The sequence below is a fragment of the Bos taurus genome, chromosome 13, assembly GCF_002263795.3.
Source record: "Bos taurus isolate L1 Dominette 01449 registration number 42190680 breed Hereford chromosome 13, ARS-UCD2.0, whole genome shotgun sequence".
NCBI lineage: Eukaryota > Metazoa > Chordata > Mammalia > Artiodactyla > Bovidae > Bos > Bos taurus.
In genome coordinates, this window is record NC_037340.1 from 16,731,571 (window position 1) to 16,759,284 (window position 27,714).

At 41.4% G+C, this 27,714-nt stretch overlaps 1 long non-coding RNA gene across 2 annotated transcripts; it reads left to right on the plus strand.

The window, feature by feature from the left end:
• The first annotated feature begins 1,398 nt into the window (after nucleotides 1–1,398).
• LOC132346879 (uncharacterized) lies at nucleotides 1,399–17,175 on the plus strand. Of its 2 annotated transcripts, XR_009496844.1 has the most exons (3): nucleotides 1,399–1,911; nucleotides 11,379–11,546; nucleotides 16,857–17,175. It is a non-coding gene; the product is annotated as an uncharacterized lncRNA (long non-coding RNA). The 2 variants fall into 2 exon arrangements; XR_009496843.1 differs by lacking the exon at nucleotides 1,399–1,911 and having other exon boundaries at nucleotides 11,311–11,546.
• The last annotated feature ends 10,539 nt before the right edge of the window (nucleotides 17,176–27,714 follow it).

Here is a 27,714-nt window from a genome sequence, read left to right on the forward strand (position 1 = left end):
GACAGTGATGACCAGGTCTGTTTCACAGAGAGGGAAAAAGGCAGTGAGAGGAATTAACTGAGCTGCCTGGTCTGGGGCTTCGCTGGTGGCACAAAAGGTAAAGAATCCACCTGCAAGAGAGGAGACCCAGGTTCTATCTCTGGGTCGGGAAGATCCTCTGGAGAAGGAAATGGCTACCCACTCCAGTATTCTTACCTGGAGAATCCCATGGACAGAGGAGTCTGGTGGGCTACAGTCCACGAGGTTGCAAAGAGCTGGATGCAACAATAACAACTGTTTATTGAGTACAAATCATGGTAGGTACTATGTGAAGTGTTTTACTTGTGCTATTTGTTAAATTTTTCTAACTCCTATCAAGACACAGAGAAGATATGTATAAACCTATATATATCTGTATATCTAAATCTATCTATTCATCCATCCATCATATCTATTCATCTTATCTATTATGTATCATCTATTTATCTTTTATCTACCTATCCATTTATCTATCCATCTAGTCATCCATCCATCATATCTATCTATCCATCATATATGTCTACCCATCCATCTATTTTTAAATGTACCTCAATAGTTTTTAACCGGGAACAATTTTGTCCCCCAGGGATATTTGACAATAACCAGTGGAGAGGTTTTTGGCATCTAGAGGGTAGAAGCCTGGAATGCTGCTAAATATCCTGTAATGCACAGAACTGTCACCCCAAGAAAAGAATTATCTCGTCCAGAATGTCAATAATGCCAGGCTTGAAAAACCTTGATCTCCTCCCTTGTAGAAGTATTGGTTTCGTAAATGGGTAGGTTTCTAGCTGTAATAATCATAACAGTTAACTTTGAGAGGGGACTATTTCCACACACTCCTGTATTATTATCCCCGTCTTAGAGTGGAGGCAACTGAAGCTTAGAGCATAATTTACTCAACTGACACATTTAGTAAATGACAGAGCTAAAATGTAGGCGATTCAACAGCTGGGCCTAGACTCCTAACCATCATGTTATATTGGACTTTAATATGCCAGTTTCATTGTATTTCATTGGTATGATAAGCCTAATCTTTTTTTGACTTAGAAAGCATGGGTGGCTGAAGGGGGAGGCCCAGCTGTGCTGTGTGAAGCAGAACTTCTCGCAAAATGAATTTGCAACGACTGAGGGAAAAAAGATTATAAACAAATAAAAGTGTCTGGTTCACTCCAGTGCACTGATTTATGACCGGGAGTAAAGCCCTTTTGAGAAAGGATACTATAGGATGATTCATATTTGACATAAAGCATTCTGCCTCCAGCTGAGGAAACTGGCAGGGTCTCACCTTCTCATATAAATATTTAAGAGCACCACACTATCATTTATTAAGTTTTCTGAAGACTCCAAGTGGAGGGCCTGGTCCCAAATGATGACTTTCTAAGGATGTTTCATCTGATCGTCTGGAACCTATAAAAGACTTGCTTTTGGGCCACTGGAGGACTTTGGAATCACTTCTGGGAACCATTTCTCTTGGTAGGATTGAGAGCACCTTTGGTGTTATTGCTGGTTTGCTCTGGGTACCAGAACGTTTTTCCTTTATACATATGGGGAAGTCAAGGCCCTGGTATCCCCGTTTGCTGTTAGCATGAGATCAAGTTGAACTCTTCTGGCTCAGGTGGTTCCCCACTAAAGACCGTAATCCCAGACCTGGGCATCCCATGATGGAGGAGGTGAAGTCTAGAGACGGGTAATGCCAGCCAGAAGAAAGACTTCTGTATTCACTGAAAAGTCTTCACTGACTTCAGTTTGTCTCCCTGGGGACCATCAGCAATTGTGCCATTGTGACTTTGTAGGACAGAGAATGATGCCAGGGACTGAACTCCTAGGGGATTCAGACATCCTTGCGAGTGCTATAGACCGGGCCCCTGAGCATAAATGGAACTGTGATCACAGGTGAAGAGGCTGGGGTATGTGTCAGGGAGGAGGGTGAATAGCTGGGCAAGTCAGACGGAATCTGGAATAAAGATCAAGATAAGGAATGGAAAATAAAGACTATAAAAGAGATAATTAGCAAGGACCTACTGTATAGCACAGGGAACCCCACTCAATACTCTAATAACCTATATGGGAAAAGAATCTAAAGAAAGAGTGGCTATATGTGTACATATAATTGATTCACTTTGCCGTACACCTGAAACTAACACAATATGATAAATCAAACTATACTCCAATAATGTTTTTTAAAAGAAAAGAAATACTTAAGATTCCATCTCATTCTTTATTGAACTTTTTGAAGACTGCACAAATGAAATTCATTAACTTCTCTTTTCCTTAAAACACACACTCACAAAACCTTTACCTCCCAAGCCTACTGGGATGGGAGGGACGCCCCTCTCCTCCAGGGGCAACCAGTGGGATTTATTGCTATTTCATGGAAGCAGCTTATCCACCAGGGATGAACCAAAGAGGGGCTTTTGCTTAAGATTAATGGCTGAGGTCACCTCTTAAAAGCCTGTCATTTAAACGAACAAAGGAGCAATTGCTTCCTGACAGCCGTAGTGGCAAAATGGAAGCCTGGGCATTGATGTTGCACCCACAAAGCTCCACTCCTCTTTACTCCATTTTATCCCTTGACCTGCTTTTATAATCATTTCACCTCCTTTCTGCAAAGAATTACTGGCAATCGCTAACACACACTGTGACCTTCCTGCCTGGTAATTTCAAGTACCCCTTCAACAAGAGGTCACTAATGATTGCTCACCCATCCTTTCAGCAGTACATGGTAAGGGTTCTTCCCTTTGGATGTGGACCAACAGGTGAATGGAAATTAGGGCCAAGGGTTGGACTGGTCACCGTCCGGAAGAGGGAAGCCTCTGGCTCCCCTTTCACCACCTGGAGGTCAAGTCCAGCATCTCAACTCCCACAGTGCAAATAAAAGCGGAATCACCATATTATGTTAGAGAGTGACTATTTCTCTGAAAATACTAAGGACCATCTTTGTAAGCAGATAGGCTAGGTGGTCTTTGGAAGAAATAGAACCAGCAGTGGCTTTCTTGACATAAGGGAAACCATTCTGGTCTAAACGATTTTGTGATCTAAGCCTGGGTGCCATCCTTGCCCTTGAACAAAGGAAGTAATGGAAATGCAGGAGCAAGGGAAAAGCAGTCAGGAAACAATCAGATCAGATCAGTCGCTCAGTCGTGTCCGACTCTTTGCGACCCCATGAATCACAGCACGCCAGGCCTCCCTGTCCAACACCAACTCCCGGAGTTCACTGAGACTCACGTCCATCGAGTCAGTGATGCCATCCAGCCATCTCATCCTCTGTCGTCCCCTTCTCCTCCTGCCCTCAATCCCTCCCAGCATCAGAGTCTTTTCCAATGAGTCAACTCTTCGCATGAGGTAGCCAAAGTACTGGAGTTTCAGCTTTAGCATCATTCCTTCCAAAGAAATCCCAGGGCTGATCTCCTTCAGAATGGACTGGTTGAATCTCCTTACAATCCAAGGGACTCTCAAGAGTCTTCTCCAACAGCACAGTTCAAAAGCATCAATTCTTCGGTGCTCAGCCTTCTTCACAGTCCAACTCTCACATCCATACATGACCACAGGAAAAACCCTAGCCTTGACTAGACAGGAAACAATAGTTAAGCAATAAAACCAGGTCCTAGTTCCTCCTCCAGGGATTTGAATAATAATCTGATAGCTGCTTCCCTTGTGGCTCAGATGTTAAAGAATCCACCTGTCATGTAGAAGACCCAGATTTGATCCCTGGGAAGATCCCCTGAAGAAAGGAATGGCTACCCACTCCAGTATTCTTGCCTGAAGAATCCCATGGACAGAGGAGGCTGGCTAGTGGTCTACCGTCCATGGGATCGCAAAGAGTCAGACATGACTGAGCAACTAACACTTTCACTTTCACAATCTTTGAGTCCTGTAGGAACTAAGGCCCCCACCTGGTGGAAGGTGGAAAGATGATGTTGATCCTCCTGAATTCAGTCAACTAAGGCTTGGACTCTGTGGACCTTTGTCCCAGTTTCATGTTGAATTCTCCTCTGCTCCAGCCCCTTTATGAATATGCATGTACCTTAGTGTAAAACTCCCCAAATTTTGCTATTCAAGGAGACACTGCTCTGGGAAAGATCCTGGTACTCTCCTTACTTGCTACAAGTAATAATACGTCATTCTTTCTCTTGATCTTTGATTTGGTTGTGTCTACGGGTTTGACACTCACAAGAGGTGAACCCAGTTTTGGGGTCACATCTTGGTTAAAGAATACACATCACTGCAGAGTATTCCTTTGTTTTGTAGTATCTGAAGGAGGAAGAGGACTTAGTTTACCCTCTTGTCCCAACTTTGAAAGCAGCAAAAGAAAAATGAGAAATCTACAGCTTCTGTTGGACTCTCTCAGAACCTCTTTAACCCAGGAGACATCTGTGTCTCCCCACAGATCTGCAGATTCTCAACAGTGGTCAGTATAGTCCTGGCCTAAAATTTCTAAATGCAGGTTGTCTTTCTGTTTCAAACTTTGCTTTGATTTCCCCCAAGAAGTGCAGGATGATGTTTAGGAGGCAGTGCAGGGCAGGCGCTAAGAATGCAGACCCTGCTGTCATATTAAAGGGAGTTGAGTCATATTTTGGACACTTCATAGTAGCGGGACCTTGAGAAAGTTCAAGCTTTAGATCCCTTGTCTGTAAAATGGTGATAATAATTTTAACATAGTATTGATAGTATTTGCACAGGGCTAGGGTAGCCCACAGACCCAGTACTGTGCCTGGGACATAATAAACATTTGATAAATATCAGTTTTATTAGAGTTATCGCTGCCTCTAACTACTACTATTAGCAGTGTGTACACTATGGGATTCAAGTTAGATGGGCCACCGATGCTAGTGTACACTGCAAAATGCCTAACTATGGCCTTCCACAAGGAAAACACTTAATAAATAAAACACTTAAGACTTAATCAATAAAATACTCAAGTAAAACACTTCAGACTACTCTTGAGAACACTTTGGGAGGGACTAGAGTAAAAGAAGGTGATTGATCCATTGGTAGACCATTGCAGCTGTCTAGTCAAGACATGGATCAGTTGGGGCCTGGGTTGGGATGGAAGAAGTAGAAAGTAGTTTGGAGTCAAAATCAAGAGAGCATGTTTATGAATTAATGGAAGAAGAGGCTGAAAAAGATGCAAGGCTGGTGGGCTCAGTTAAAGAAAGTTAGGATTATCTTAGGAGAAAACGGATGTTAGACAAATGACCCATGGCAATAAGTCACCATCACTGGTTCCTATATTTGGGCAGCAAACTTATTCAGAGCTTCCTAGTTGCCAAGACATATGATAATGATGATAATGGTCATTTTAGACTTATATGACAAAGGAAAGCATCAGATTCTCTCCACATAAGTTCTTCTGAAAAAGCAATCTTTCCCCCAGAAGTTCCAATAGCATGTGTTAGAGACTCAGACTTAAAAGAGAAGGGAAGAGACAGTTCCCCTAACCCATCCTTTCGAGACCCGAGATGAGCGAGGTCAAAAGTGCACAGGACTCTACGGGGAGAGAGAGAAAGCAGGAGTCTGGGAAAGAGATTTTCAGACATGAGATATTCAAAGGTGCTCAAAAGTGAAGGAGAAGAAGCAGAGGAAAGGAGACACTGATGATAAAGAAAGGAGAAACAGATAAAAATGTTACCAAGGAGCTTAACAGTAATCCATGTAGCAGGGAGGTGAGTTGCAAACATCAGTCAGAAAAGGAGAGGACAGAATCAGAAGCCAGGAGGGGAAACTGACATGTACCTGTTTTCCATTGTTCAAGTCACATCCTACCACGCTCTTAATTCATTCCTTCGTTGAGAAGATACTTCTTTTTTTTTTTTTTTTCTAATTTTATTTTATTTTGAAACTTTACATAATTGTATTAGTTTTGCCAAATATCAAAATGAATCCGCCACAGGTATACATGTGTTCCCCATCCCGAACCCTCCTCCCTCCTCCCTCCCCATACCATCCCTCTGGGCCGTCCCAGTGCACCAGCCCCAAGCATCCAGCATCGTGCATCGAACCTGGACTGGCAACTCGTTTCCTACATGATATTTTACATGTTTCATTGCCATTCTCCCAAATCTTCCCACCCTCTCCCTCTCCCACAGAGTCCATAAGACTGTTCTATACATCAGTGTCTCTTTTGCTGTCTCGTACACCGGGTTATTGTTACCATCTTTCTAAATTCCATATATATGCGTTAGTATACTGTATTTATGTTTTTCCTTCTGGCTTACTTCACTCTGTATAATAGGCTCCAGTTTCATCCACCTCATTAGAACTGATTCAAATGTATTCTTTTTAATGGCTGAGTAATACTCCATTGTGTATATGTACCACTGCTTTCTTATCCATTCATCTGCTGATGGACATCTAGGTTGCTTCCATGTCCTGGCTATTATAAACAGTGCTGCGATGAACATTGGGGTACACGTGTCTCTTTCCCTTCTGGTTTCCTCAGTGTGTATGCCCAGCAGTGGGATTGCTGGATCATAAGGCAGTTCTATTTCCAGTTTTTTAAGGAATCTCCACACTGTTCTCCATAGTGGCTGTACTAGTTTGCATTCCCACCAACAGTGTAAGAGGGTTCCCTTTTCTCCACACCCTCTCCAGCATTTATTATTTGTAGACTTTTGGATCACAGCCATTCTGACTGGTGTGAAATGGTGCCTCATAGTGGTTTTGATTTGCATTTCTCTGATAATGAGTGATGTTGAGCATCTTTTCATGTGTTTGTTAGCCATCTGTATGTCTTCTTTGGAGAAATGTCTTTTTAGTTCTTTGGCCCATTTTTTGATTGGGTCGTTTATTTTTCTGGAGTTGAGCTGTAGGAGTTGCTTGTATATTTTTGAGATTAGTTGTTTGTTGGTTGCTTCATTTGCTTCTTTTATAAGTTCTCCCAGCATTGCTTTGAAAATCTAAAAGTCACCTTCTCAAGCTTGGATGAGATAGCTCAGTTGGTAAAGAATCTGCCTGCAATGCAGAAGACCCTGGTTTGATTCCTGGGTCAGGAAGATCCGCTAGAGAAGGGATAGGCTACCCACTCCAGTGTTCTTGGGCTTCCCTTGTGGCTCAGATGGTAAAGAATCCGCCTGCAATGTGGGAGCCCTGGGATCGATCCCTGGGTTGGGAAGGTCTCCTGGAGAAGGAAAAGGCTACCCACTCCAGTATTCTGGCCTAGAGAATTCCAAGGACTGTATAATCCATTGGGTCGCAAAGAGTTGGACATGACTGAATGACTTTCACTTTCAAGCTTGGACTGCTATATATTTCTACATAAACATACTCTTCATCTCCATAAGGAGGGCATTTTTCTCCTGGTGGGCATGTTCGTGGGAAGGATTTCCACCCAGAGCCTTGGAGATGTTGTCCCCATCATACTTTCTTGTTAGCTTGAAACAACTTCATAATTTTTCCTTTGCAAAAATCTTTTCTTACTTGTTTCCTCATTTTAATTCAAGGCAAACAAGTCCCCACCCACCAGAGTCTAGTAGATATCTTAGTGACAGAAAGAGATTTAGAGAGACTTCATTCTGTGTGACTTGTGCAAAATTAAAAAAATATTTTTTTTCATTGAAGTAAAGTTGATTTACAGTGTTGTATTAGTTTCAGGTGTACAGCAAAGTGGTTCAGTTGTACATATATATATATATATATATTATTTTTTTCAGATCTTTATCCCTTTTAGATTATTACAAAATACTGAGTATAGTCTCCTGTGCTATACAGTAGATTGTTGTTGGTTATCTATTTTATATATGGTAGTGTGCATACATTCATCCCAAACTCCTAATTTTCCTTCTCCATCAAAAATTTTTAATAAATTGGCATTTTCCCAATGGGTGGCTTGAAGGAGGGGTTTTAAGCCTATGGTCACTCCCTGGAGAGTACTTTGAGATGCATTTGTAATACTGAAAAAAAAAAAACGTTAGTTGCTCAGTCGTGACCAAGTCTATGCGACCCCTTGGTCTGTAGCCTGCCAGGCGCCTCTCCTTGGAATTCTCCAGGCGGGAGTACTGGAGTGGGTTGCCATTTCCTGTTCCAGGGATCTTTGCGACCCAGGGACCGAACCTGGTTCCCCCGCACTGCAGGCAGATTTCCCACCATCTGAGCCACTTTGCATTTCACACACCTTCTGGAATTTAGTCCTTGTGACAACCTTGAAAATATAGCTTCTTAACCCATTTTATTGACAAGTGATGAGAGTGCCAGGAATGAATTTCCCACCCTCGGAACCGGAGTTTGAATGTAGGTCTATTTACATTACAGACTTTCCAGTGCCCACTTCCTGGCTTTCTGGCACAAGATGTGTGTTTCTGCCAATTGTGCACCAACATTTAAATACAGTGTTACCAATGCCAAGAGGTATTTGTTATTTTGAGGATTTCTGGTAGAGTCTGTGTGTGTGTGTGAGAGAGAGAGAGAGAAAGAAAAGACACACCTAGATTTTCCATGCTTGTTTTACAAATGTGCAGCTGGCCTATTTGTGGCTTTCTGTTCTGATTTTCTTGTAGCTGAACACTTATTTCCTGACACCTTCTCTTTTCGCTAGTTAAACAAAAATGTTGAGTCTGCCCTAGATCATCCCTAATTCGCTGAGAAAGCCACTGTTGAAACTGCTTACTGCTCACCTTTTACCTAGAACCATGTGGGGAGAAAAGGAAAGGTGGAAGTGTTCTCCTTTTGAAAGGGGCCCATTAATGGTGCAGAAATCTACTACAAAACTTCTTATGGAACCAACCGTTTTGCAAATAACAGTCAGCCCTCTGTAACTGCGGCTTCTTTTGCAGACTCATGGTAGGTCAAAATTACTGGGGGAGAAATTCCAAACAAACTTCCAAAAAAGCAAAGCTTAAATTTGCCACGTAACTATTTACCCAGAATTCACATTGCATTGGGTATTATAAGTAATGTAGAGGTGATTTAAAGTATGTGCCTAGATTATTACAGGCAACTACTACACCATTTTATGTAAGAAGTTCAGCATCCTTTGGTTTGTATCTGTTGAGGTCCTGAGGATACTGAGGGATGACTATGATAACATTGCTTAAGAATCAGATTTTGGTAACAATGGTTTGTAAGCCTTGAAAATGCAGGGAGATGTTATATCTATATTATGAGAATAGCTAAGATTTGGAGGTTCATCACGGCTAATCTTTTTGCCAGCTTAATATGTAAAGCACTGCAGCTTAAGACATAGAATATTAAAATCTAGCACAGATACATTATTAATACATAAGGAAAAACTCTTTTAACAGTATATGTCATTTTATTGTTACAATAGCCTCATCAAGGTGACATTCATAAAACGGATGCTGTGATACACTCCCTAAATTGGTTGTTACTGGTAATGAGGGAATAATTTGGAAGTAAATAGTCTCTGGCAAAACTGAAGATGGCTATTTATTTCAGAGTTGATTAATTAAGAATTGTTCATTAACGAATGCTAAACGCCTCGTGTGTTGGTTTGCCTCTTTGCCAAAAGATATTGGTGCTTTATTTTGGTGCCAATGCTAATTGCTAATTACTGTTCTGGGACCCTGGAATTTGAGAGGGGCACAAAAGTTGGCTAGCAGCTTGCTTTTCCTAAAGGCTTTGCAGGATGAGGGTAGGGGGAGAAACAACTCTCCAGACCCCTGAGTCTCATTTCCAACATCTTGTGCTTTCTGCAGAATGTTTGGGGCCCTGGGGCTAACGTTTGGAAAGCTGCAGCAAAGTGCACAAGAAAACTATTCATAGCTAAATCTTTGGGGAATATTTTCATGGGCTGGGGCTTAAATAAACTGAAGTCATTTTTAATTGAATGCACTACCAATCTGTTTCAAAGAGGAATTTCACCAGGGTGTGGTTAATACCCTATTTGCTGGTTTTGTTGTTGTTGAATATTTTGACTACTGGGACTGAATTGCACCCTAAGTCTTGGAATAGCTCCAAACAAAGAGTGGCATTTTCAAATGGTTCAGGGAAATAAATGAATTTCCATAGCTCTTTTATTGTTTGTGGCCAGAACTGGAGACGGCATTTCTATTGAAGGGCACACCAACTCACCTGATTTATGGCTTGACAGATGACAAAAGTGTAGATATTTGCATTGTAGGTCGTAGGTGATATCATGTTTCAAAACTTGTTTCCAGGGTGTGAAGTGTATATGTTAGTTTTCAATTTCTTTGCCATTGGAAGTGTTTTGATTGGCTGTAATTTCAAGACTAAAATTACACAACCTCTCCATTGCATAGAGCTCTAAATTTAATTATTATTATTCTTATATGTAATATTTAGAAAAATCAACACTAAGCACTTTGTGGCTTTTCAGTGAGTTTCCTCCACCCTCTTCTGATAGACTGACTTGCTGTTAGAATAGAATTACAAATCCTTTGTGGAAGAAACACAAGGGTTATTTGTTTAATTCTTTGATCCAGGGCTCAGTTCAGTTCAGTCACTCAGTTGTGTCTGACTCTTTGCAACCCCATGGACTGCAGCATGCCAGGCCTCCCTGGCCATCACCAGCTCCCAGAGTTTACTCAAACTCATGTCCATTGAGTCAGTGATGCCATCCAACCATGTCATCCTCTGTCATCCCCTTTTCCTCCTGCCTTTAATCTTTCCCAGCATCAGGGTCTTTTCTAATGAGTCAGCTCTTTGCATCAGGTGGCCAAAGTATTGGAGTTTCAGTTTCAGCATCAGCCCTTCCAGTGAATATTCGGGACTGATTTCCTTTAGGATTGACTGGTTTGATCCAGGACTAGAGCCAGGTAATTGAACAGGGGGTTGTTCTGAAAGGTTTCCAGGAACAGATATTTCATTCCCTGGTAGCCTGGTTCAGTGTCAAGTGTGGAAGTTCTTAACCAGGTCTTATTCAAATCCTTCTTGCTTCATCAAAAGCTTTGCTCTCTGTGGTTATCGAGAACAGCTGGGAAACAGCCTATTTATAATAATCTTTCAGATTCCTAAGGATAGTTATTAAATTTTCCTTCAACTCTCTTCTCACCAAGCTAATTAACCCAATTCTTTGAATCTTTCCCTGTAAGACTTCACATAGCCAGCAAGACTCGTTCACATAGAAATTTCACTTCTAGAGCTCAAATTATTTCAAGGATACTTCCTATGTATTTGGCTGTAAGACCTTTGAAAGGGTCTCAGGGAATTCCAGCTAAGGGTATCCGACTGTGATGACTTAATAAATCCGTGTTAGCAACCAGGTGCTGAGAACTGCAGATAACCCTTACTCCAGGTGAGGTCATCAGGAGTTTTGTGGCAGACAAGAGCTCCTCTACATGGAGCTGAAATGTTGTTAAGGAGTTTATATTTTCCACAGATGAAGTCATTTCAGCCTACAGTCACTCTACTGTCATCATTAATGTTGGTTGCTCTTCCGAAAGTAGCTTTCCTTCAAAACTGATTGATCAAGAAGAGACCATTGGTTGAGAGAGCTGACCCAACAATTCACATCAGAAGAATCTGCATCAGGAAGATGGCAGATGGCAACAGCCTGGGGTTAGTATCTGTCCGTGAACACAGCCTGGAAGCAGGAGGACTCTGTCACACCCATGGTGCGTATTGTGATATGCTTCACAGAGCACCTGGCCGTGCTCCGTGCTAATCTTTATTGGGCATTTTAAAGAGTAACATAGAAATTGCATTACACCATCAATGGTTTAATGGAGGGGGAATCTTCCATGGGAAGGAAGGTCCTGGAGTGACACTACACTGTGGGTGGGCCTTGGCACCAGTCTTCGCTCTCAGGAGAGGGTGAGGTTATCAGTAATAGGGGGAATCCACATCTGGTTGACTCCTCAGTTACCAAGGAAACCAGCAGAGTGGCACACCCCCTCACTGCCCCTTTGGAAAGAATAGTTACTAGCTGGGGCCTGGGGCAGGTATGTAGGAAGGTCAGTCATGTGAGTGAGATGTAGGTGAAGCAGGGGCAGGTGGAACAGGGGGTGCAGAGAGAACAAGATGACAGCCATCTTGGGCGACCTGACCATTGCTGCTGTTGTTCAGTCGCATAGTCGTATCTAACTCTTTGTGAACCCATAGATTGCAGCACACCAGGCTTCCCTATCCATCACCATCTCCTGGAGCTTGCTCAAACTCATGTCCATTGAGTTAGTGATGCCATTCAACCATCTCATCCTCTGTCATCCCCTTCTCCTCCTGCCTTCAGTCTTTCCCAGCATTAGGATCTTTTCCAATGAGTCAATTCTTCACAACAGGTGGCCAAAGTATTGGAGTTTGAATGAATATCCAGGACTGATTTCCTTTAGGATTGACTGGTTTGTTCTCCTTGCAGTCCAAGGGACTCTCAAGAGTCTTCTCCAACACCACAGTTTAAAGCATCAATTCTTCGGCACTCAGCCTTCTTTATGGTCCAACTCTCACATCCATACACGACCACTGGAAAAACCATAGCTTTGACTAGACAGACCTTTGTCGGCAAAGTAATGCCTCCGCTTTCTAATACGCTGTCTAGGTTTGTCATAGCTTTTCTTCCAAGGAGCAAGCATCTTTTAATTTTATGGCTGCAGTGATTTTGGAGCCCCCCAAAATAAAGTCTGTCACTGTTTCCATTGTTTCCCCATCCATTTGCCACAAAGCCATAATCTTTATTTTTTGAATGTTGAGTTTTAAGCCAGCTTTTTCACTCTCCTCTTTCACCTTCATCAAGAGGCTCTTTAGTTCCTCCTCGCTTTCTGCCGTAAGGGTGGTGTCATGTGCATAACTGAGGTTTTTGATATTTCCCCTGGCAATCTTGATTCTAGCTTGTGCTTCATCCAGCTCAGCATTTTGCATGATGTACTCTGCATATAAGTTAAATAATCAGGGTGATAATATACAGCCTTGACATACTCCTTTCCCAATTTGGAACCAGTCCATTGTTCCATGTATCTGTTTCTAATTGTTGCTTCTTGACATGCATACAGATTTCTCAGGAGACAGGTAAGAAGGTCTGGTATTCCCATCTCTTTAAGAATTTTCCACAGTTAGTTATTATCCACACAGTCAAAGGCTTTAGCATAGTCAATGAAGCAGAAGAAGATGTTTTTCTGGAATTCTCTTGCTTTTTCTATGATCCAACGGATGTTAGCAATTTGATCTCTGGTTCCTATGCCTTTTCTGAATCCAGCTTGAACATCTGGAAGTTCTCAGTTCACATACTTCTGAAGCCTGGCAGGGAGAATTTTGAGCATTACTTTGCTGGCATGTGAAATGAGTGCGACTGTGTGGTAGTCTGAACATTCTTTGGCATTGCCCTTCTTTGGTATTGGAATGAAAATTGACCTTTTCTAGTCCTGTGGCCACTGCTGAGTTTTCCAAATTTGCTGGCATACTGAGAGCAGCACTTTCACAGCATCATCTTTTAGGATTTGAAATAGCTCCACTGGAATTCCATCACCTCTGATAGCTTTGTTCATAGTGATGCTTCCTAAGGCCCACTTGACTTCACATTCCAGGATGTCTGGCTCTAGGTGAGTGATCACACCATCATGGTTACCTGGGTCACGAAGATCTTCTTTGTATAGTTCTTTTGTGTATTCTTGCCACCTCTTCTTAGTATTTTCTGCTTTTGTTAGGTCCATACTATTTTTGTCTTTTATTGTGCTCATCTTTGCATGAAATGTTCCCTTGGTATCTCTAATTTTCTTGAAGGGATCTCTCGTCTTTCCCATTCTGTTGTTTTCCTCTATTTCTTTGCATTGATCACTGAGGAAGGCTTTCTTATCTCTCCTTGCTATTCTTTGGAACTCTGCATTCAGATGGGTATAGCTTTCTTTTTCTCCCTTGTCTTTGCCTTCTCTTCTTTTCTCAGCTATTTGTAAGGCTTCCTCAGGCAAACATTTTGCTTTTTTGCATTTTTTTCCCTTGGGGATGGTCTTAATCACTGCCTCCTATACAGTGTCACAAATCTCTGTCCATAGTTCTTCAGGCATTCTATCAGATCTAATCCCTTGAATCTATTTGTCACTTCCACTGTATAATACTAAAGGATTTGATTTAGGTCATACATGAATGGCTTAGTGGTTTTCCCTATTTCAATTTAAGTCTGAATTTTGCAATAAGGAGTTCACAATCTGAGCCTCAGTCAGCTCAAGGTCTTATTTTTGCTGACTGTATAGAGCTTCTCTATCTTCGACTGCAAAGAATATAATCAATCTAATTTCAGTATTGGCCATCTGGTGATTTCTGTGTGTAGAGTCATCTCTTGTGTTGTTGGAAGAGGGTATTTGCTATGACCAGTGTGTTCTCTTGGCAAAACTCTGTTAGCCTTTGCCCTGCTTCTTTTTGTATGACAAGGCCAAATTTGCCTATTACTCCAGGTATCTCTAGACTTCCTACTTTTGCATTCCAGTCCCTTATGATGAAAAGGACATCTTTTTTTTGGTGTTAGTTCTAGAAGGTCTTCATAAAACCGGTCAACTTCAGCTTCTTCGCCATTAGTGGTTGGGGCATAGACTTGGATTACTGTGATACTGAATGGCTTGCCTTGGAAATGAATAGAGATCATTCTGTCATTTTTGAGATTGCACTCAAGTACTGCATTTCGGACTCTCTTGTTGACTAAGAGGGCTACTCTGTTTCCTCTAAGGGATTCTTGCCACTTCAGTAGATAAAATGGTCATCTGAATTAAATTCACCCATTCTGGTCCATTTTAGTTCACTGATTCCTAAAATGTTGATGCTCGTTCTTGCCTAGGTAAATTTGACCACTTCCAATTTACCTTGATTCATGGACCTAACATTCCAGGTTCATCTGCAATATTGTTCTCTATTGCATCAGACTTTGCTTCCATCACCAGTCACATCCACAACTGTGTTGTTTTTGCTTTAGCTCACCCTCTTCATTCCTTCTGGAGCTATTTCTCTCCTCTTTTCCAGTAGCATATTGGGCACCTACTGACCTGGGGAGTTCATCTTCCAGTGTCTTAACTTTTTGGCTTTTCATACTCTTCATGGAGTTCTCAAGGCAAGAATGTTGAAGTGGTTTCGAAGTGGTTTCCCCATTCCCTTCTCCAGTGGACCATGTTTGGTTGAACAGAGGATGCAGAGAGAACAAGAGAACAGTCATCTTGGGTGACCTGACCATGCATTTGCACAAATGCTAACATGTGTTGTTAGTGACCCTTAGGGGAGCCTGTGTAAATTCAAGGATCTTGTATGAACTATACAAGGATCTTGTACGAACTTTTATGAACAAGTATGAACTATGTGAGGAAGGCTGGGATGGCCAATGAAGCTGAAGCTTGATGGCAGAGAGAACCGTCTTGGGGAGATGGTTTTAGAATCTCTTGGAACATATTAGACATGTTAGAGTCTGTCCTATAGGATGAATTTTTCATGTTAGATAATTACAAGGGGACCTGTATAGTCAATTTTCCCTTTCAGAAAATAAGATCCTAGCAGCTACCTGGGGGAGCATCAGGAAGAGACTAGAAGGAGAGCCCAAAACCAGAGGCAGTGGAATTTGTATGAGGTTGTGTGGGCATTCCCAGGTGGCGCAGTATTACAGAACTTGCCTGCCAGTGCAGGAAATGCAGAAAGAGACGCAGGTTCCATCCCTGAGTTGGGAAGATCCCCTAGAGAAGGAAATGGCAACCTACTCCAGTATTCTTGCCTGGAAAATTCCATACACAGGGGAACCTGGAGAGCTACAGTCCACGGGGGAGCAAAGAGTCAGACACCACAGCATGCACAGACATAATGTGTACCAAGGCAAGTGATGCTGAAGGTTCAAACCTATGCAAATGGTGCAAAAGGCCAAATTTTAAGAGATTTCTGAGTAAGCTGAATTTAAATCCCTACAAAGGTAAGGGCTGCAAAGAAGTCAAATATTTCCCCTTATTATTCATCCCATCTCAAAATTTCAAAAAGGGCATCGTTTTAATTTGAGGTTATGTTTATACTTTTTTGGGACCAAAGTGTCTGACCCTTTATATGCCTCATGACCACCCATCAGATATATAATAAGCACTAATCTCTCTGCTTTTATAAACATGACCAGACCTTTAGCACTTTACAATCAAGTGGAAGATTTTTTCAAATGCTTACATTTTTATAGTAATGTTTTGTGCCCAAGGAAATCCTTCTCTTCCATAGTAATGATCCCCTTTAATGCACTGTTATCCCTTGGGTCTTAGAACCTCATGGGGTCACGACCTTGTCTCAATGTCATCTGAAAACATTTCTCTCCCAAGGCCTCCGTTCTTCCTCCTCACACCTCTCTTGCCTCATAATTGAGGACTTTAATTTATTCACCACACAATGTCTTTGCCCTCCTGCCATCTGTAATTTATGCCTTACACACTCTGCTGCCTGGTATTATTTAATTCTGCTTTAAAAAATGACAAGAGTTTTGTGAACCACTTGGTAGGAATCACCCCATTAAAAATATTGTTATGCATAATGGTGTTTAGAAGAAAGTCCCAGCAGTGAATTTCAGTTTTGTTAAGATAATGCTCATTTTAGCATGACCCAGCTGGTGGTTACAGTTATCATTAATAATATAAAATAAAGATAACAGGAGCCCCAGGGAAAGAAGAATGACCTCCCAAGAGAATGCCAGGGTTTATAATCCAGGTCTGAATGAGCCGTTCAGCCAAACAAAAGGAAACAGCCACCTTGCCAGGATCATATGTGGGTTTTCATCCCAGCAGGATCTCCAAAGTGCTAAAGTGTGCAGGGTATATTGGGCAACCACTGACCTCTTTTTTTTTCAATATCATTTTTTGGGCAGAGCACAGATTGGTCATTAAAACATTGTGAGTGTCCTGAGAAGTGCAGAGAAATGGTAGCTTTTATTTTGTTTCCTTTTTGGAGATCTTTTAACCAACACTCTAATTTTCATTTCATGATCATAAACACAGGGCTACCGTACGATCCAGGGATCCCACTTCTGGGAATATACCCAGAGAAGACTAACTCAGAAAGATACATGCTCCCTTATCTTCACAGCAGCACTGTTCACAGCAGCCAAGAAGTGGAAGCAAACTAGACAGATGAATGGATGAAGAAGGTGTGGTTCCTATATACAACGGAATACTACTCAGCCGTGAGAGAATGAAATGGTGCCATTTGTACCAACACGGATGGACCTAGAGGTTATCAGACTGAGTGAAGTTAGAAAGAGCAAGACAAATGTATGTGTGAATCTAAAAAAAAATATAAATGAACTTATGAACAAAACAAAATAGACTCAAATACATAGAAAACAAAGTTTTGGCTACCAAAGGGGAAGGACAGGGGAGGGATAAATTAGGAGCTTGGGATTAACAGTAAACACTTCTGTATATAAGACTGATAAACAGGGACCTACTGTATAAACAGGAAACTATATTCAATTGCGTGCAATAATCTATAATGGAAAATAATCTGAAAAGGAATATATGTATCAGATACATATATATATATATGTATACCTGAATCATATATATGTATGTCTGTAGGTATAACTGAATCAGGGGCTTCCCAGGTGGCTCAGTGGTAAAGAATCCACCTGCTAATGTAGGAGACACAAGAGACGCAGGTTTGATCCCTGGGTCAGGAAGATCCCCTGGAGGAGGAAATGGCAACCCACTCTAGCATTCTTGCCTGGAAAATTCCCATGGACAGAGGAGCCTGGTGGGCTGCAGCCCACGGAATTGCAAAAGTTGGACACAATTGAGCAACTGAGCATGCACACATTGAATCACTTCGCTGTACATCAGAAACTAACAACGTGGTAAATATCGATACTTCTATGAAAAATAAGTCACTATGAGTTCATATTGAAATAGGCAAATGAATAAATTAGGAGTTTGATAATATAGTCTCAGAGTATCTCTCTACAAGGTACCTAATAATTGTGAAAGGAGAACATCATTAGAGTGAAGAGTCCAGGGAGAAATCCCTGAGTCATGTAACTAGAGTTAACAGCGTCAGTGATACGAGAACCACAATAGCACACCCCGCGACAGGGTTCAGTCAGCACCGGAACACAGCTTCCCTTGTGTGATGTGATGCTCCCATCACACAAGCTCTGAATCGAGTCACTGGGAAACATCAGAAAAATCCAAACTGGGGGCTTCCTACAAAATAAGTGGTCTGTTAATAGTCAAAGATGGAGAAGGCAATGGCACCCGACTCCAGTACTCTTGCCTGGAAAATCCCATGGACGGAGGAGCCTGGAAGGCTGCAGTCCAAGGGGTCGCTGAGGGTCAGACACGACTGAGTGACTTCACTTGCACTGTTCACTTTCAGGCATTGGAGAAGGAAATGGCAACCCACTCCAGTGTTCTTGCCTGGAGAATCCCAGGGACGGGGGAGCCTGGTGGGCTGCCGTCTATGGGGTCGCACAGAGTCGGACACGACTGAAGTGACTTAGCAGAATAGTCAAAGATGTCTAGATCGTGAAGAACCAAGGGAAGACGTGGAAACTGTTCCAGAGTGAAGGAAGTGAAAAGGCAGAAAGAGAGCATTGTACGATTAGGAACTGATTCCCTGTGCTGAAAAGATGTTATTGAAAGAACTGGTGAAACTTGAATGCATTTTGATTTAGAGAGCTGTATGGTAGCTTTTCCCCTTGTTTGTAGGAAATACACACTGAAGTATTCAGGTTGATGGAGCAACATGTAGGCACCATGTTGACAGCTTTCTCTCAGAAGGTTGAGGAAAAGAAAGTTCTTTGCATATGGAGGTATAACTTTTTCCCTAAGTTTGAGATTGTTTCAAAACAAAAGGGGTTTTAAGTCATTAGACCCATTTTACAGATGAGTAAACAGAGTCCTGAGGTGCATGAGGTTACTAGGCCAAGATCCTCTCTTCAAGGATTTTTATTAGGCAATGTTTTCACCAGAGTTAGAGAGGTATGAGATTAAAACAAAAAGATTTCACCAGGAGATAAATGCAGGTCTAAAACCTCACTCTACATAGCTTTGGTGCCCAGGTCCCACCGCTGACTTAATCAGGCTTCCGTCCTTGTCTAAGGAAACATTCAGTACTAATGTTCTCTGATTCTACATTGGAAAAAACCAAATGACACCAACTCATGCTTTGGGGATGGAAGGTTTGGGAACACTTTGGCTTTCCTTCTGCTTTCTGCCATAAAATAGAGACACTGTTATGTTACAAAGCAGGGGATCTCCTTCTGTTGAAAGCCGTGAGTGGTCTGAGAGTGGCAGTTGGGAATGGTGGTTAAATTATTCATCATGACAGAAATAATTATCTTCATACAGGAGACAGAAGCCCAAGTACCTTTTAGGAAGTCAACTTGAGAAATTGCTCCCTGGTGATCCGGAAAGTAATAAGATGTGTCCCAGGCTATTCACAGGCTCTGATTTTTTCCCCAACATTTGCAAAACATGTCCTATGCTGACAAAAGTCTGATTAAGAAAATTAAGAAGAGATTTGGCTGCAGCCTTAACCCTTCCCCTGGGCCTTCTAGTTTCTGGATTTCTAGGTTGATTATCTTTTCAGGTCAGATCTTCCTTCCTCCATCTATTCTTTTTCATTTGGAGTTGAGCCAGTTTGATGGTTTGCTGACATGACAGGGGCTGAATGCCCATCTCCTTCAGGAGAGGTACTGCCACACTAGCAAGTACTATCCAGCTATGTCTCCAACGCAAAATAAACACTACTGATATATTGTCAGTGTTCTCTTCAAAGGCTCATCCTTTGCTTCAAAACAGAAATATAAGCAATGGTATGGAAAACGTGGCAAAGGTGCTTTAATACAAACCTTGCATAGATCCTGGGAGCTTTTTGTGTATTTTAACTAATTGGTGCCTAGTTTGGAAAAGGGATCACCAAGATAGACAAGGTACCCCAGGGAACACCCCTTCCTTATAGATAAAAAGAGGAGTGATGCTGAAGCCCTGGGAGAGAGGTGAGAGATTATTGTTGCGGTTACTGTGCTTGTGATTGCTCTGTCGAGGAAACTGAGATTCAGTATTGCTACACGACTTCCCTTCAGTCAGGAAGCCAGAAAGGAGTGGAGCTAAGACTTAAAGCTGGGTATTTGCATCCAAAAATGCCAGACACCAGGACCTCCCTAGTGGTCCCATGGTTAAGAATCTGCCTGCCAATGCAGGGGACATGGGTTTGATCCCTGGTCGGGGAACTAAGATTCTACATGCTGCAGAGCAACTAGAGAAGCCTGTGTGCCATGACAAAGACCCAGTGCAGCCAAATCAACCAATCAATCAAGATTATTTTATTTTTTATTTTTTTAAATTTTATTTTATTTAACTTTACAATATTGTATTGGTTTTGCCATATATCAAAATGAATCCACCACAGGTATACATGTGTTCCCCATCCTGAACCCTCCTCCCTCCTCCCTCCCCATACCATCCCTCTGGGTCGTCCCAGTGTACCAGCCCCAAGCATCCAGTATCGTGCATCGAACCTGGACTGGCAACTCGTTTCATATATGATATTATACATATTTCAATGCCATTCTCCCAAATTATCCCACCCTCTCCCTCTCTCACAGAGTCCAAAAGACTGTTCTATACATCAGTGTCTCTTTTGCTGTCTCGTATACAGGGTTATTGTTACCATCTTTCTAAATTCCATATATATGCGTTAGTATACTGTATTGGTGTTTTTCTTTCTGACTTACTTCACTCTGTATAATAGGTTCCAGTTTCATCCACCTCATTAGAACTGATTCAAATGTATTCTTCTTAATGGCTGAGTAATACTCCATTGTGTATATGTACCACAGCTTTCTTATCTATTCATCTGATGATGGACATCTAGGTTGCTTCCATGTTCTGGCTATTATAAACAGTGCTGCGATGAACATTGGGGTACACGTGTCTCTTTCCCTTCTGGTTTCCTCAGTGTGTATGCCCAGCAGTGGGATTGCTGGATCATAAGGCAGTTCTATTTCCAGATTTAAAAATATACCAGTCATCAATTTGAGCATTTACTAAGAATTGAATTAATTCATTAAGTGCAAATATTGCACTATAAATGATGCAGATATTAAGTATGACTCAGCTGATGAATCGTACAAACCATGATTAAGGTTAAATTATATATGAGTGTATAAAATTAGCTTTTTTTACAGCTAATCCAGAAGAACAAAATACACTTACTCTCCTGATGTGGTGGGAAAATGTCTGGCAAAGCCCTAAATGATATTTTAGCTTTGAGAGTTTATCCTAGGAGAGGAAGAGAGCAAAACAATGAAAAACTATGTATTTTATAGGAATTTGAATTTTAAATGTGTATATCAGGATGAAAAAAACCACATATGAAAAATTAAGTGTTAGAGATTGGTAGAAATTAAGTGGAGCCAACACAAAGCAAAGCAAAAATTGGTCCGATTCTTATTTTTAGCTTAACATTTGATTGATTTATTTAATTCTTATGTATGTATTTATTTTATTTTGGCTGCACTGGGTCTTCCTTGCAGCACCCAGATTTTCCCTGGTTGTGGTGTGCAGGCTGAGTTGCTCCGGGGCACCCAAACAGGATCGACTTGAGAAGGCAGATTCTTTACCATTGGGCTGCCAGGGAGATCCTTCAATTTAACATTTAAACAGGCACTTGCCTTAATACTGTTGTCAAAAAGAGAATGATCAGAAAGGACACGAACATGTCTACTAACTTGAACATGAAAGGCTCACTCTTGAGAGAAAATGCAGACTTTGTCATTCACACACTTTAGGCCCAACTCTAAAAATTATATTAAGATGAAGATCGAACGTCTCTTGCTTTGCAACGTGACCTGGGCAAGTCCTCTTACCATTTACGGCTGCGATTTTTTCACAACAAAATGAGGAGTCAAAATAAAATCTCTCTGGAGTTTCCCAGAACTCCATGTTCTCGGGCTCTAGGCTTTGGAATTGAATGAGATACATTTTATGAAAAAAGTAGCAGAGACTGGCAAAGAAAAAAGATCTATTGCTTCCAAACTGTGACTAGCAAGAAAGAATGAAAACCAGCATCGCTAATTACTGCCAGGCCCAGGGACCTGTACACTGCAAAACAACCCAGGCGAGAGATCTTCCAGGATAACCACTTAGATGTTGGAAACCTTTCTCAACTCTGGGCTCCATCCTTCTCCCCAGATTTTCTCATTTTCCTTCTTCAGGAGGCAAAGATGCTCAACAATGTCTATGTTTTCATGAATATTACAGAAACATTCTTGGGCCTGTCATTTGAAAAGGAAGTATAAATATTTAGATGTTATATAGACGTGCCTGAAGTCTGGAAGTGTGGAAACATGTTGTGGTATGCGTTGTCATAGTTAACTCATAGGAATAAAAAAGAAAAAGATTCTCCCAGGCTGGGCAGTATTAAATGAAAAGGGACATTTAGGCAATATTCTTTAGTGGGGTTTTTTTTACTGCCAATTTTATCTTTTAGGGTTGTTGAGAAAATAGGCAAATAGAAAAATCATAGAAGTATTCAACTGTGTGGGATAAAAAGAATACAGAGACTGAAATGGAGCAGGACCCTATGATCTTTGTCCCCTACCTCCCACTTCAATATTGCTGCCTACCTTTGGTCTGTGGAGGAACTTTAACTAAAGAATAAGTTTGATCACAGAAGTGAGAAAACGCTGAAATAAAGGAAAAGGGCCAAAGAAGACCAAAGAATAACAATGTAATCATTAAGCAAAGTCAAGGATCTTTAGTTCCTTCTCAAGGACTATAGATAATATTCTGAGCCATATCCTGTGAGCTGTCTTTGTAGATACTGAAACCCCCACTCAGTGGAGAATTTAACTACATGATGACCAGACTATCAGTTCAGTTCAGTCGCTCAGTCGTGTCTGACTCTTCACAGCCCCATGAACCACAGCACGCCAGGCCTCCCTGTCCATCATCAACTTCCAGAGTCCACCCAAACCCATGTTCATTGAGTTGGTGATGCCATCCAACCATCTCATCTTCTGTTGTCCCCTTCTCCTCCTGCCCTCAATCTTTCCCAGCATCAGGGTCTTTTCCAGTGAGTCAGCTCTTTGCATCAGGTGGCCAAAGTATTGGAGTTTCAGCTTCAACATCAGTCCTCCCAATGAACACCCAGGCTATAGCCATGACAAAAACTGCCGCAATCCCAAGAACTGGCCTCAAAGAAATGGAAACAAACCAACCATGGAACTGAAGATCAACTGTACCTAAAATAACAAAGATGAGCCTGGTCAACCACCACTGACCAATATCAAGATGACTGTCAGAGCTGATTGTGCTGTTTCTGCCTGGAGCCCTCTACCTCAGTCTATAAAATCTCTCTTCCCCTGATTGTCAGGGAAGGAGGAGTCAGTCTTTGGACAGGTGTCCGGCGCCCCTCCCCACCCCTTGCAGGCATCCAAAATAAAGCAAACTTTCCTTTCCACCAACCTGGCCTCTTTCATGGCTTTTGAGAAGAGAGCAGCTGGACCTGGGTTGGGTAAAAAGATGACTGTCCTCACAAGTCCACAACTTTGTAGAGAGATGGATTTCTCCTTTACTTTCTGGGGCCAGGGCCCATCAGCCCCTTCCAAAGCCAAGAACTCTTGAAAGGTGAAAAGTAAAAGTGTTAGTCATGTCTAACTCTTTGCAACCCCAAGGACTGTAGCCTACCAGGCTCCTCTGTCCATGGGATTCTCCAGGCCAGAGTACTAGAGTGGGTAGCCATTCCCTTCTCCAGGGAATCTTCCTGACCCAGGGATTGAACCTAGGTTTCCTGCCTTGCAAGCAAATTCTTTACCATCTGGGCCAAGGTGACCATGTACTAATGAGGCCAGAATGAGAGGGGAGCAGGGATTTTATCTTTATCTCAATGATCTACAGATCATTGAATCCACAGACCCTGCAATTTGGTTGAAGTTTCCATGGCATTGACCCAGATATTCTGGTTCATAAAAGTACTAAATCCTTTAATGAAACACAGAATTAAGTTAATATGATTTATGTCACCCGTCACCCAGTGGGCTCATGCTTTGTACCGATCTTGATTAAAGGAAGATTGTAAAATAGCTACAACCCTCCCTCACTCATTTGCATTTGGTTCAAAGAAAATGGCCCAAATGGAACTACATAGGCATTGAAGCACAAGAAAAAGATTTTTTCCTGTTTTTATGAAGCATAAACACGAAACAACTTGCCAACAATTTGCACAACATGAAGACTAGAAAGTGAATTTGGCATTAAAAAAAAAACCTAAACTGATCATGTTAATTATGTTTCTTCTGAACAAGGAAATTTAATAATCTCTGTCTCTGAATACATCAATCTCAAACTTTGTACTTTATTCCTGTCTGGTGGTGTTGAGTGGTGCAGATTTTAAACACGGGTTGGTTGGTTTGTTTTTTTACCTTGAAGGAAGAAAAAGGATAGAACTACCATTTGTGTGTTGTGTTAGGATGCTTTTTTTATTATCCTCATTTTACAAATAAAAAAGTGAAGCTGAATGTCTCATCTTAATATTAGGAAGAAGTAAAACAGAAATTCAAGCCCATACTTGTCTATCTGTAAAGTGCACCCCTTTCCACTCCATCAGGCTGCCTTTTCTTCTCTTTATAACTTGTACAGAGAATATTTCAACTGACTCATATACTCTGCAAATCCAGAAATGGTACTTTTGACAGAAAATGCTAATCTCACTAATATATCAATTCCTTGGGCGTGATTATGGGTTTGCTAATACCTCTCCCTGTAAAACAGTGATATGTTTCCCTCAGGTTGAGTAAGGTACAGTTTTCCTGTGATTATGTAATTTCAAGTGTCCAGTGAGAGCAAGTAGGCAGAGAATATATGAAAATCATACCATATTACTTGCAAGTTGCTATTATGAAAAGATGACTGGTTGATCGGAACTGATTACAAGAAGCCTATCAGTCTCTGTGTCTTTATTTACCTACCTAAATATTCAGATGTGTGAAAAAGAGCTGATGTGAGAACTTTGAGAACTTCTAGAAGAAATGCTAGTGAAAGTTTAGAGTAAAGATCACACAGGTTGCTAGACCAACGTGTGACATGATGGTGATAAAGAAGAGTGGAGAAAGTAGAAGGAATAACAATGATTGGGCTGAGACGAAACTGTATATATGTTCCAGGTACGATCGTTCAACAAGCTATAATCAAAATGGAACAGCAACCCATAAAAAACCTAAGTCAAAGCTGCAGCCTGCTATAAAGCTGGATATTATTCTTGGACCATGCATACTTCTCATTCCATCTGATACAAATATTTTTTTCCTCTTTCAAAGAAAACATTTTGCTAAAGAGGAATCTAAGTCTTTTGAGTCATTATCATCAAATTTCATAGACATTTGACGAAATCTTCTTATACCTTCCAAAACCTCTATTGACTAACAGACATCTGTAGATATTCTTTCAACAGTTCAAGAATTGGACTTTTGAAGTATTTATCTAAGATGATTTTGCTAATTGTGCTTCTCATGAACTAATAGAACATGAATATATAAATGCTAAAATTGTAATATTATGTGAATAATGACTGAGCTCTGTAATGTTGTGTGTTGTGATGAATTCTGCTAGCATTGTAATAAACTCCTTTTCAAAGCATGGTGTTCCTGAGGGCAATTCACAAATGAGATGTGGATTATACAATATGGTAACCCTGGAGCCAAGTTTAGTCTGGCACCTACAAGATGCTCAAAGATCATCTGCTGAATGAATAAGAGGAAGAAGAGGAGAATAAGAGGAAAATGCACAAAGCTTAATGTTGTAGCTTATGATTTTAGAAGAAAAATGAGCAAGATATTCACAAGTCACAATAGCTGTACTTATTTATACTGCATGAGCTTTGGACAGTGAAACCACTGTCTGGATTAAGAAAAAGGTAAGTGCTAAGGAAAGAGCTAGGGAAGGTCAATGGCCAGAGATGGATTCCCACGCTGGAACATGCTCTGTGGTACCTGGGGAACTCCTGTCTTGGATGCAAAGATTTGTATCACAACAGCTTGCTTGCAATTCCTCCACTGTCTGTTAAAATTGCAAATGGTTTTGTAAAATTGGCAATTGTCCCTGGAAGAATAATTATGAGGTATAAATCACTAATATTTATGGTTTACAACTGTAACTAAATTAAAGGTCTTTTATATTCTATGAAATCTAGGTCCAATAATATAATAACAGATGTTCTAAATGAAAGGCTTTTAGAAAGAGAATAATTGCTTTAAATGACTTTCTATCAAACTCAAAAGACTCCTGAAATTTTGATATGACATTAACGTTAGCCTGTCATTCTAATTCACGTTGACAGACAAATGCTAATGGATAAATATAGTGTTCTCTAAGCATGATGCATTCTATAAACAGGATGCGTTCTCTAAAATGCAATGGCACATCCCGGAATGTCTCAAGAAGTATGAAGTGTGTGTTTACTTATTTGGCAATGACCATGAAGCCAAGAAAGTGGAGGGTCTTCCCTGGCCTTTTTATGTCTCCGCAAGAGATTCTTAGCTTCTTGGTGGCTTCAGCAAGACTGCCTGGGGGCTGGATTCTTCCTCTGGAGAGAGTTCTGAGGCAAGTGAAATTTAAGCCCTTCCTTTCGGTTCCTAGAAGTAGGAGGAGACTATTTCTCTTGTCCTCCAAGCTTTTGAGCCCATCTGGGAAACATCATGTTTGTCATAAGAGGAGAACGGGGTTTCTGTGAGAATCCAGTAAAGGAATGACGGCCTAGAGACAGCAGGAGGGATGAATGGATCAGAACAAGGAAAACTTTTTAAAGTTTTTTTTTTTTTTTTTAATTTTTAGAAGTATTGAATTTATTTATCTGGGTGAGCCAGGTCTTAGTTGCAGCAATTGAGATCTTCCATCTTCACTGTGGCATGTAGGGTTTAGTTCCCCGACCAGGGATGGAACCTGGCCCCTTGCATTGGGAACACGGAGTCTTAGCCACTGGACCACCAGAGAAGTTCCCAAAGGCAATTTCGAGTTCACCTTTTCCTATTTCGTTTTATTGTGAAAAAACACCTAACATGGTATTTACACTCTTAATGAAGTTTTAAGCGTCCAGTACATCGTTGTTGACTAGGATACCAGGTGGCACAGAATCTCCAGACCTCACTTCACGGACACTTTATGCAGTAAGTCCCGATTTCTCCCTCCTTCCAGTCCCTGGCAATCACCATTCTACTTTTCCATTCTTTGAATTTTACTATTTAGATGCCCAAGTGGAATCATGCAGTGCATGTTCTGTGATTGGCTTATTTTACTCAGTATAATGTCCCCAAGGTCCATCCATGCTTTCACATGTTGCAGAATTCTCTCCTCTTTAAATGATGACTTCCCTGGTGGCTCAGATGGTAAAGTACCTGCCTACAATGCGGGAGACCCGCGTTCGATCCCTGGGTTGGGAAGATCCCCTGGAGAAGGAAATGGCAACCCACTCCAGTACTCTTGCCTGGAGAATCCCTTGGATGCTACAGTCCATGGGGTCGCAAAGAGTCCGACATGACTGAGCGACTTCACTTTTACTTTTAAATAATGAAGACTATTCCATTGTATGGATTGACCACATTTTCTTTGTCCACCTGTCTGTTGATGGACATTTAGGTTATGTTTACATCTTTGCTTTAGTGACCAACATAGCATGGTGAAGGGGAAGTGCTCAGGGTCCCATCTGTTGGCACAGAAGGACCTGTAGGACCCTGGGAACCTGTTGTACTTCCTGTTTCCACAGTCTCCTCCTGGCTACACTGAACAAGGAAGATGCACAGAGAGCAGAGACAGGCATCGGCTTCCATTTTCACCAGCATTCATTTTAGCAAGTGGTCCAGAC